The following is a 10,966-nucleotide window of genomic DNA, read 5'->3' as shown; positions in this document are numbered from 1 at the left end:
AGGGTGCCAACACTTTCGGCCATGACTGTAAGACAGCCCAGAGCCTGTAATGGAAGAGTTCATTACTGAACTATAATCCCTTCTAAATGTTAAATAATAAAGACGGGTTCTTGGCATCATTGGATACAACAAATATTGAGGCTTAATTTTCTGCATTACTCTTTTTTATACCTACTGTATTATGTTCTATTCAGTCTTATTTCTGTGTATTAATTCCAAATACTCTATTAATTCTGTATGCATCCAAAATTTGTATTTGTCATATTGTGTAGTATACTTTTTGTTTTAGCACAAAGTCCTTAGCAGAATTGCTTTTCTATACAGGGTAATTTGATGTATACCAGCTAGTGATGAGTGAGCATAGTTGTTGCTCTGGTGTCCTCCGAGTATTTTGGCGTGCTCGGAGATTTAGTTTTCGTCGTCTCAGCTGCATAATTTGCGACTTGTAGACAGGCTGAATACATGTGGGAATTCCCTAACAAACAGGCATTTCACACATGTATTCAGGCTGTCTAGCAGTCGCAAATCATAGAGATGAGACGACGAAAACTAAATCTCCGAGCATGCCAAAATACTCGCAGGACACCCGAACATGCTCGGGAAAACCCAAGCAACGAGTATACTCGCTCTTCACTAATACCAGCCTTAGGCCTCTTTCACACATCAGGTTTTCTGCTTCAGGCGCGATCCGGCGCTTTTGACTAAAACCGGATCCGTCGAAATGCAATGCCGGATCCGGTTTCCCCCCCATTGACTTGCATTAGAGCCGGATCGAGCCGGATGGCCATGCGTTTCATCCGATTTTCGCCGGATCCGGCAATGTGACGCGATCCGGCGTCTGGAAAAAACGTTGACTGTAACGTTTTTTGTATCCGTCGAAAAAGGCGGACACGCCGGATCCGGCGTGTCCGGCTTTTTCATACAATGAAAGCCTATGAGCGCCGCAATGCGCCGGATCCGGTTTCTTTGGTCTGAGCATGCTCAGTAGCTCTGCCCACAGGACATATATAAAAGCAAGACAATGGGACCCTCAGCCACACCCAACATGCCACCCAAGCCAAGAACCAGGAACAGGAGAAGGCAGCAGACATCTGCAGCAGCAGCACCATCAGCACCACCCCAAATGGAGCAGCATGCTGAACAGCGGGAGGGGAGTCCAGCAGCAGATGAGAGACGGTAATTATCAAATCCCCCATTCCTTCAAACTAGGGCTATGGAATATCAAGATATTCATTGGCCCTTTGTTTCTCTTTATTCAACAGCCGCTCAATAGATGCAGCAGCAGCAGCAATGGCAGCAGCAGGAACACCACCCACAGCCATGGAGTCTGGCCATGAGGAAGACAGCACATCTTCAGGGAGCCCTCCCTCGCATCGTCAGCGTTTGACGGTAAGTTTTTATTTCCAAAATCCATCATCTCTGTAATATATGTGTATTCATTGCCTTTTATTTCAAAACAGGAATCACAAGATGAAGAGGAGCTCCCAGAAGAAGAAGGAGGGGTGGACAGACACTTGGAGTGGGCTCACAATTGGTAAGTTTTTTGCATCAAACGCAGAAACACAACATCACACTACACACAACACATAGAAAACAATGTTCTGCAGACCACACACAGCAGACAAATGCCTACATCCAAAGACATAACATTTTTTGTTTTCTTCTCTAGTCTTCCCAATCTGGTGCTCGGCCAAGAGGTCCTCGCAGTGCCTCCCAGGGTCGTCGGCGACAGCAACGCGGCGGTCACCAGCGTGTAAGTATAAATATTTTTGCTTTGTTTTTTTTGCACTTTTTATTTCATTTCTTTTGTGGAGGCTAATTATGTTATTTTTGTCTTTTTCTTTAACAGCCTTCACAGCGTGCTCCCGACTCTGACGGTGAGGATGGAGGGATTGATGTGGACCGCCTCATCGATCTCGTCAGAGAAAGGGAGCCGCTCTGGAATATGGCTGACCGACGCCACGCTGACCTGATCGTTACCCGACGACTCTGGGAGGAAATCTGTTCGCTCCTTGTGGACCGCTGGGAGGACCTCGAAGCTCGGGCCCAGATTAAAGAGCGTAAGTATATACAGTACCGGTTGCTTGATTTAAACCAGTGTTTCCCGAACTCCAGTCCTCGTGGTCCCCACGGATCATGTGTTCAGGATTTCTATTTACTTTGGGAATCCTGAAAACATGACCCCTGGGGACCATGAGGACTGGAGTTTGGGAAACACTGATGTTGTATACTAACCACTTTGTCCTTTCTCGTTTCAGGGGAGAGAATTGTGAAGTGGTGGCGGTCTGTGAGGGATCATTTCAAGAAGGAGTTCAATAAAGAGATGCGGGCCCCGAGTGGATCTGGAGGACGCAGGAGCAAGTACAAGTACGCACGAGCCCTGTCGTTCCTCCGGGAGACAATGCTCACCAGAAGGTAAATATTACACACCACATGTGACAAAAAAATGTTTAGATGTAACTTTTTTTTCAGCCAGGGCCATACCATGTCACTATTTTAATTGTTTTTTTTTCTCTTTATTCCACAGCACGGGGAGCAGCACTCGGGAGCCTGCACGATTGGACCCTTCTGAGGCGATCCCTGAGGAGACCGTCACCGAGGGACACTTCGACCGCCCCGGTACATCTGCACCTTCCCAGCCTTCCCACACATTCGACCCATCTGTCCCATCCACCAGCACAGGAGCATCGTGGCCGCCTACATTACATGAAGCCAGTGGCGGATTATAATGAGGTCAATTTGGGCAGTTGCCCCGGGCCCAGTGGGGTTAAGGGGCCCACAGCCCAGGCCAGTAAATTGCCCCATTATAATCCGCCACCGCGCAGGGCCGGATTACAGGCAGGGCAGGCGGGACTTCAGCCCCGGGGCCCCCACCACAAGAGCTTCTAAGGGGGCCCCCACCACATTCCTGCTGGCTGCTGCAATGGCACTCCATCTTCTCCCCACCTAAAAGTGAGTGACCGTGGGGGCGGCATTATGTGCTCTGCTACCAGCAGCATCTACAAGTAGCGTGAACGCTGATGCTGCTGGTAGCGTGCAAAGGCTTGTGATGAGATCACAGGAGGTAAGGTGTCAGGGCCCCCGATCATGTGACCCCTGTCTCCTCCCCTCCTGTGACCTCATCACAGGTCCTGTGCGCACAGCACAGAGCACTGAGAGCAGCCATGTATGTGGAGTGTGGCTCTGCGGGTGGAGGTCGGTGCTGGAGGCCCCATTATTCTCTATGTGGAGTGCGGCTCTGCGGGTGGAGGTCGGTGCTGGAGGCTCCATTATTCTCTATGTGGAGTGTGGCTCTGCGGGTGGAGGTCGGTGCTGGAGGCTCCATTATTCTCTATGTGGAGTGCGGCTCTGCGGGTGGAGGTCGGTGCTGGAGGCCCCATTATTCTCTATGAGGAGTGCGGGTGGAGGTCGGTGCTGGAGGCCCCATTATTCTCTATGTGGAGTGCGGCTCTGCGGGTGGAGGTCGGTGCTGGAGGCTCCATTGTTCTCTATGTGGAGTGCGGCTCTGCGGGTGGAGGTCGGTGCTGGAGGCTCCATTATTCTCTATGTGGAGTGCGGCTCTGCGGGTGGAGGTCGGTGCTGGAGGCCCCATTATTCTCTATGTGGAGTGCGGCTCTGCGGGTGGCGGTAGGTGCTGGAGGCCCCATTATTCTCTATGTGAAGTGCGGCTCTGCGGGTGGAGGTCGGTGCTGGAGGCTCCATTATTCTCTATGTGGAGTGCGGCTCTGCGGGTGGAGGTCGGTGCTGGAGGCTCCATTATTCTCTATGTGGAGTGCGGCTCTGCGGGTGGAGGTCGGTGCTGGAGGCTCCATTATTCTCTATGTGTAGTGTGGCTCTGCGGGTGGAGGTCGGTGCTGGAGGCTCCATTATTCTCTATGTGGAGTGCGGCTCTGCGGGTGGAGGTCGGTGCTGGAGGCTCCATTATTCTCTATGTGGAGTGTGGCTCTGTGGGTGGAGGTCGGTGCTGGAGGCTCCATTATTCTCTATGTGGAGTGCGGCTCTGCGGGTGGAGGTCGGTGCTGGAGGCCCCATTATTCTCTATGTGGAGTGCGGCTCTGCGGGTGGAGGTCAGTGTCGGAGGCTCCATTATTCTCTATGTGGAGTGCGGCTCTGCGAGTGGAGGTAGGTGCTGGAGGCTCCATTATTCTCTATGTGGAGTGCGGCTCTGCGGGTGGAGGTCGGTGCTGGAGGCTCCATTATTCTGTATGTGGAGTGCGGCTCTGCGGGTGGAGGTCGGTGCTGGAGGCTCCATTATTCTCTATGTGGAGTGCGGCTCTGCGGGTGGAGGTCGGTGCTGGAGGCTCCATTATTCTCTATGTGGAGTGCGGGTGGAGGTCGGTGCTGGAGGCTCCATTATTCTCTATGTGGAGTGTGGCTCTGCGGGTGGAGGTAGGTGCCGGAGGCTCCATTATTCTCTATGTGGAGTGGAGGTCGGTGCTGGAGGCTCCATTATTCTCTATGTGGAGTGGGGCTCTGCAGGTGGAGGTCGGTGCTGGAGGCTCCATTATTCTCTATGTGGAGTGTGGCTCTGTGGGTGGAGGTCGGTGCCGGAGGCTCCATTATTCTCTATGTGGAGTGGGGCGCTGCAGGTGGAGGTCGGTGCTGGAGGCTCCATTATTCTCTATGTGGAGTGTGGCTCTGCGGGTGGAGGTCGGTGCTGGAGGCTCCATTATTCTCTATGTGGAGTGCGGCTCTGCGGGTGGAGGTCGGTGCTGGAGGCCCCATTATTCTCTATGTGGAGTGCGGCTCTGCGGGTGGAGGTCAGTGTCGGAGGCTCCATTATTCTCTATGTGGAGTGCGGCTCTGCGGGTGGAGGTCGGTGCTGGAGGCTCCATTATTCTCTATGTGGAGTGCGGCTCTGTGGATGGAGGTCGGTGCTGGAGGCTCCATTATTCTCTATGTGGAGTGCGGCTCTGCAGGTGGAGGTCGGTGCTGGAGGCTCCATTATTCTCTATGTGGAGTGCGGCTCTGCGGGTGGAGGTCGGTGCTGGAGGCTCCATTATTCTCTATGTGGAGTGCGGCTCTGCGGGTGGAGGTCGGTGCTGGAGGCTCCATTATTCTCTATGTGGAGTGCGGCTCTGCGGGTGGAGGTTGGTGCTGGAGGCCCCATTATTCTCTATGTGGAGTGCGGCTCTGCGGGTGAAGGTCAGTGTCGGAGGCTCCATTATTTTCTATGTGGAGTGCGGCTCTGCGGGTGGAGGTAGGTGCTGGAGGCTCCATTATTCTCTATGTGGAGTGCGGCTCTGTGGGTGGAGGTCGGTGCTGGAGGCTCCATTATTCTGTATGTGGAGTGCGGCTCTGCGGGTGGAGGTCGGTGTTGGAGGCTCCATTATTCTCTATGTGGAGTGCGGCTCTGCGGGTGGAGGTCGGTGCTGGAGGCTCCATTATTCTCTATGTGGAGTGCGGGTGGAGGTCGGTGCTGGAGGCTCCATTATTCTCTATGTGGAGTGTGGCTCTGCGGGTGGAGGTAGGTGCCGGAGGCTCCATTATTCTCTATGTGGAGTGGGGCTCTGCAGGTGGAGGTCGGTGCTGGAGGCTCCATTATTCTCTATGTGGAGTGGGGCTCTGCAGGTGGAGGTCGGTGCTGGAGGCTCCATTATTCTCTATGTGGAGTGTGGCTCTGTGGGTGGAGGTCGGTGCCGGAGGCTCCATTATTCTCTATGTGGAGTGGGGCTCTGCAGGTGGAGGTCGGTGCTGGAGGCTCCATTATTCTCTATGTGGAGTGTGGCTCTGCGGGTGGAGGTCGGTGCTGGAGGCTCCATTATTCTCTATGTGGAGTGCGGCTCTGCGGGTGGAGGTCGGTGCTGGAGGCCCCATTATTCTCTATGTGGAGTGCGGCTCTGCGGGTGGAGGTCAGTGTCGGAGGCTCCATTATTCTCTATGTGGAGTGCGGCTCTGCGGGTGGAGGTAGGTGCTGGAGGCTCCATTATTCTCTATGTGGAGTGCGGCTCTGCGGGTGGAGGTCGGTGCTGGAGGCTCCATTATTCTGTATGTGGAGTGCGGCTCTGCGGGTGGAGGTCGGTGCTGGAGGCTCCATTATTCTCTATGTGGAGTGCGGCTCTGCGGGTGGAGGTCGGTGCTGGAGGCCCCATTATTCTCTATGTGGAGTGCGGCTCTGCGGGTGGAGGTAGGTGCTGGAGGCCCCATTATTCTCTATGTGGAGTGCGGCTCTGCGGGTGGAGGTCAGTGTCGGAGGCTCCATTATTCTCTATGTGGAGTGCGGCTCTGCGGGTGGAGGTAGGTGCTGGAGGCTCCATTATTCTCTATGTGGAGTGGGGCTCTGCGGGTGGAGGTCGGTGCTGGAGGCTCCATTATTCTCTATGTGGAGTGTGGCTCTGTGGGTGGAGGTCGGTGCTGGAGGCTCCATTATTCTCTATGTGGAGTGCGGCTCTGCGGGTGGAGGTCGGTGCCGGAGGCTCCATTATTCTCTATGTGGAGTGCGGCTCTGCGGGTGGAGGTAGGTGCTGGAGGCTCCATTATTCTCTATGTGGAGTGGGGCTCTGCGGGTGGAGGTCGGTGCTGGAGGCTCCATTATTCTCTATGTGGAGTGGGGCTCTGCGGGTGGAGGTCGGTGCTGGAGGCTCCATTATTCTCTATGTGGAGTGCGGCTCTGCGGGTGGAGGTCGGTGCCGGAGGCTCCATTATTCTCTATGTGGAGTGCGGCTCTGCGGGTGGAGGTAGGTGCTGGAGGCTCCATTATTCTCTATGTGGAGTGTGGCTCTGCAGGTGGAGGTCGGTGCTGGAGGCTCCATTATTCTCTATGAGGAGTGCGGCTCTGCGGGTGGAGGTCAGTGTCGGAGGCTCCATTATTCTCTATGTGGAGTGCGGCTCTGCGGGTGGAGGTCGGTGCTGGAGGCTCCATTATTCTCTATGTGGAGTGCGGCTCTGTGGATGGAGGTCGGTGCTGGAGGCTCCATTATTCTCTATGTGGAGTGCGGCTCTGCAGGTGGAGGTCGGTGCTGGAGGCTCCATTATTCTCTATGTGGAGTGCGGCTCTGCGGGTGGAGGTCGGTGCTGGAGGCTCCATTATTCTCTATGTGGAGTGTGGCTCTGCGGGTGGAGGTCGGTGCTGGAGGCTCCATTATTCTCTATGTGGAGTGCGGCTCTGCGGGTGGAGGTCGGTGCTGGAGGCCCCATTATTCTCTATGTGGAGTGCGGCTCTGCGGGTGGAGGTCAGTGTCGGAGGCTCCATTATTCTCTATGTGGAGTGCGGCTCTGCGGGTGGAGGTAGGTGCTGGAGGCTCCATTATTCTCTATGTGGAGTGCGGCTCTGCGGGTGGAGGTCGGTGCTGGAGGCTCCATTATTCTGTATGTGGAGTGCGGCTCTGCGGGTGGAGGTCGGTGCTGGAGGCTCCATTATTCTCTATGTGGAGTGCGGCTCTGCGGGTGGAGGTCGGTGCTGGAGGCTCCATTATTCTCTATGTGGAGTGCGGGTGGAGGTCGGTGCTGGAGGCTCCATTATTCTCTATGTGGAGTGTGGCTCTGCGGGTGGAGGTAGGTGCCGGAGGCTCCATTATTCTCTATGTGGAGTGGGGCTCTGCAGGTGGAGGTCGGTGCTGGAGGCTCCATTATTCTCTATGTGGAGTGGGGCTCTGCAGGTGGAGGTCGGTGCTGGAGGCTCCATTATTCTCTATGTGGAGTGTGGCTCTGTGGGTGGAGGTCGGTGCCGGAGGCTCCATTATTCTCTATGTGGAGTGGGGCTCTGCAGGTGGAGGTCGGTGCTGGAGGCTCCATTATTCTCTATGTGGAGTGTGGCTCTGCGGGTGGAGGTCGGTGCTGGAGGCTCCATTATTCTCTATGTGGAGTGCGGCTCTGCGGGTGGAGGTCAGTGTCGGAGGCTCCATTATTCTCTATGTGGAGTGCGGCTCTGCGGGTGGAGGTCGGTGCTGGAGGCTCCATTATTCTCTATGTGGAGTGCGGCTCTGTGGATGGAGGTCGGTGCTGGAGGCTCCATTATTCTCTATGTGGAGTGCGGCTCTGCAGGTGGAGGTCGGTGCTGGAGGCTCCATTATTCTGTATGTGGAGTGCGGCTCTGCGGGTGGAGGTCGGTGCTGGAGGCTCCATTATTCTCTATGTGGAGTGCGGCTCTGCGGGTGGAGGTCGGTGCTGGAGGCTCCATTATTCTCTATGTGGAGTGCGGCTCTGCGGGTGGAGGTTGGTGCTGGAGGCCCCATTATTCTCTATGTGGAGTGCGGCTCTGCGGGTGGAGGTCAGTGTCGGAGGCTCCATTATTTTCTATGTGGAGTGCGGCTCTGCGGGTGGAGGTAGGTGCTGGAGGCTCCATTATTCTCTATGTGGAGTGCGGCTCTGCGGGTGGAGGTCGGTGCTGGAGGCTCCATTATTCTGTATGTGGAGTGCGGCTCTGCGGGTGGAGGTCGGTGCTGGAGGCTCCATTATTCTCTATGTGGAGTGCGGGTGGAGGTCGGTGCTGGAGGCTCCATTATTCTCTATGTGGAGTGTGGCTCTGCGGGTGGAGGTAGGTGCCGGAGGCTCCATTATTCTCTATGTGGAGTGGGGCTCTGCAGGTGGAGGTCGGTGCTGGAGGCTCCATTATTCTCTATGTGGAGTGGGGCTCTGCAGGTGGAGGTCGGTGCTGGAGGCTCCATTATTCTCTATGTGGAGTGTGGCTCTGTGGGTGGAGGTCGGTGCCGGAGGCTCCATTATTCTCTATGTGGAGTGGGGCTCTGCAGGTGGAGGTCGGTGCTGGAGGCTCCATTATTCTCTATGTGGAGTGTGGCTCTGCGGGTGGAGGTCGGTGCTGGAGGCTCCATTATTCTCTATGTGGAGTGCGGCTCTGCGGGTGGAGGTCGGTGCTGGAGGCCCCATTATTCTCTATGTGGAGTGCGGCTCTGCGGGTGGAGGTCAGTGTCGGAGGCTCCATTATTCTCTATGTGGAGTGCGGCTCTGCGGGTGGAGGTAGGTGCTGGAGGCTCCATTATTCTCTATGTGGAGTGCGGGTGGAGGTCGGTGCTGGAGGCTCCATTATTCTGTATGTGGAGTGCGGCTCTGCGGGTGGAGGTCGGTGCTGGAGGCTCCATTATTCTCTATGTGGAGTGCGGCTCTGCGGGTGGAGGTCGGTGCTGGAGGCCCCATTATTCTCTATGTGGAGTGCGGCTCTGCGGGTGGAGGTAGGTGCTGGAGGCCCCATTATTCTCTATGTGGAGTGCGGCTCTGCGGGTGGAGGTCAGTGTCGGAGGCTCCATTATTCTCTATGTGGAGTGCGGCTCTGCGGGTGGAGGTAGGTGCTGGAGGCTCCATTATTCTCTATGTGGAGTGGGGCTCTGCGGGTGGAGGTCGGTGCTGGAGGCTCCATTATTCTCTATGTGGAGTGGGGCTCTGCGGGTGGAGGTCGGTGCTGGAGGCTCCATTATTCTCTATGTGGAGTGCGGCTCTGCGGGTGGAGGTCGGTGCCGGAGGCTCCATTATTCTCTATGTGGAGTGCGGCTCTGCGGGTGGAGGTCGGTGCTGGAGGCCCCATTATTCTCTATGTGGAGTGCGGCTCTGCGGGTGGAGGTCAGTGTCGGAGGCTCCATTATTCTCTATGTGGAGTGCGGCTCTGCGGGTGGAGGTAGGTGCTGGAGGCTCCATTATTCTCTATGTGGAGTGCGGCTCTGCGGGTGGAGGTCGGTGCTGGAGGCTCCATTATTCTGTATGTGGAGTGCGGCTCTGCGGGTGGAGGTCGGTGCTGGAGGCTCCATTATTCTCTATGTGGAGTGCGGCTCTGCGGGTGGAGGTCGGTGCTGGAGGCTCCATTATTCTCTATGTGGAGTGCGGGTGGAGGTCGGTGCTGGAGGCTCCATTATTCTCTATGTGGAGTGTGGCTCTGCGGGTGGAGGTAGGTGCCGGAGGCTCCATTATTCTCTATGTGGAGTGGGGCTCTGCAGGTGGAGGTCGGTGCTGGAGGCTCCATTATTCTCTATGTGGAGTGGGGCTCTGCAGGTGGAGGTCGGTGCTGGAGGCTCCATTATTCTCTATGTGGAGTGTGGCTCTGTGGGTGGAGGTCGGTGCCGGAGGCTCCATTATTCTCTATGTGGAGTGTGGCTCTGCAGGTGGAGGTCGGTGCTGGAGGCTCCATTATTCTCTATGTGGAGTGTGGCTCTGCGGGTGGAGGTCGGTGCTGGAGGCTCCATTATTCTCTATGTGGAGTGCGGCTCTGCGGGTGGAGGTCAGTGTCGGAGGCTCCATTATTCTCTATGTGGAGTGCGGCTCTGCGGGTGGAGGTAGGTGCTGGAGGCTCCATTATTCTCTATGTGGAGTGCGGCTCTGCGGGTGGAGGTCGGTGCTGGAGGCTCCATTATTCTGTATGTGGAGTGCGGCTCTGCGGGTGGAGGTCAGTGTCGGAGGCTCCATTATTCTCTATGTGGAGTGCGGCTCTGCGGGTGGAGGTAGGTGCTGGAGGCTCCATTATTCTCTATGTGGAGTGCGGCTCTGCGGGTGGAGGTCGGTGCTGGAGGCTCCATTATTCTGTATGTGGAGTGCGGCTCTGCGGGTGGAGGTCGGTGCTGGAGGCTCCATTATTCTCTATGTGGAGTGCGGCTCTGCGGGTGGAGGTCGGTGCTGGAGGCCCCATTATTCTCTATGTGGAGTGCGGCTCTGCGGGTGGAGGTAGCTGCTGGAGGCCCCATTATTCTCTATGTGGAGTGCGGCTCTGCGGGTGGAGGTCAGTGTCGGAGGCTCCATTATTCTCTATGTGGAGTGCGGCTCTGCGGGTGGAGGTAGGTGCTGGAGGCTCCATTATTCTCTATGTGGAGTGGGGCTCTGCGGGTGTTGGGGTCGGTGCTGGAGGCTCCATTATTCTCTATGTGGAGTGTGGCTCTGTGGGTGGAGGTCGGTGCTGGAGGCTCCATTATTCTCTATGTGGAGTGCGGCTCTGCGGGTGGAGGTCGGTGCCGGAGGCTCCATTATTCTCTATGTGGAGTGCGGCTCTGCGGGTGGAGGTAGGTGCTGGAGGCTCCATTATTCTCTA

Source organism: Dendrobates tinctorius, unplaced genomic scaffold (genome assembly GCF_039654945.1).
Source record: "Dendrobates tinctorius isolate UK_male_01 unplaced genomic scaffold, ASM3965494v1 ptg000167l, whole genome shotgun sequence".
Classification (NCBI taxonomy): domain Eukaryota; kingdom Metazoa; phylum Chordata; class Amphibia; order Anura; family Dendrobatidae; genus Dendrobates; species Dendrobates tinctorius.
Note: the sequence above shows the minus strand (reverse complement) of the source record.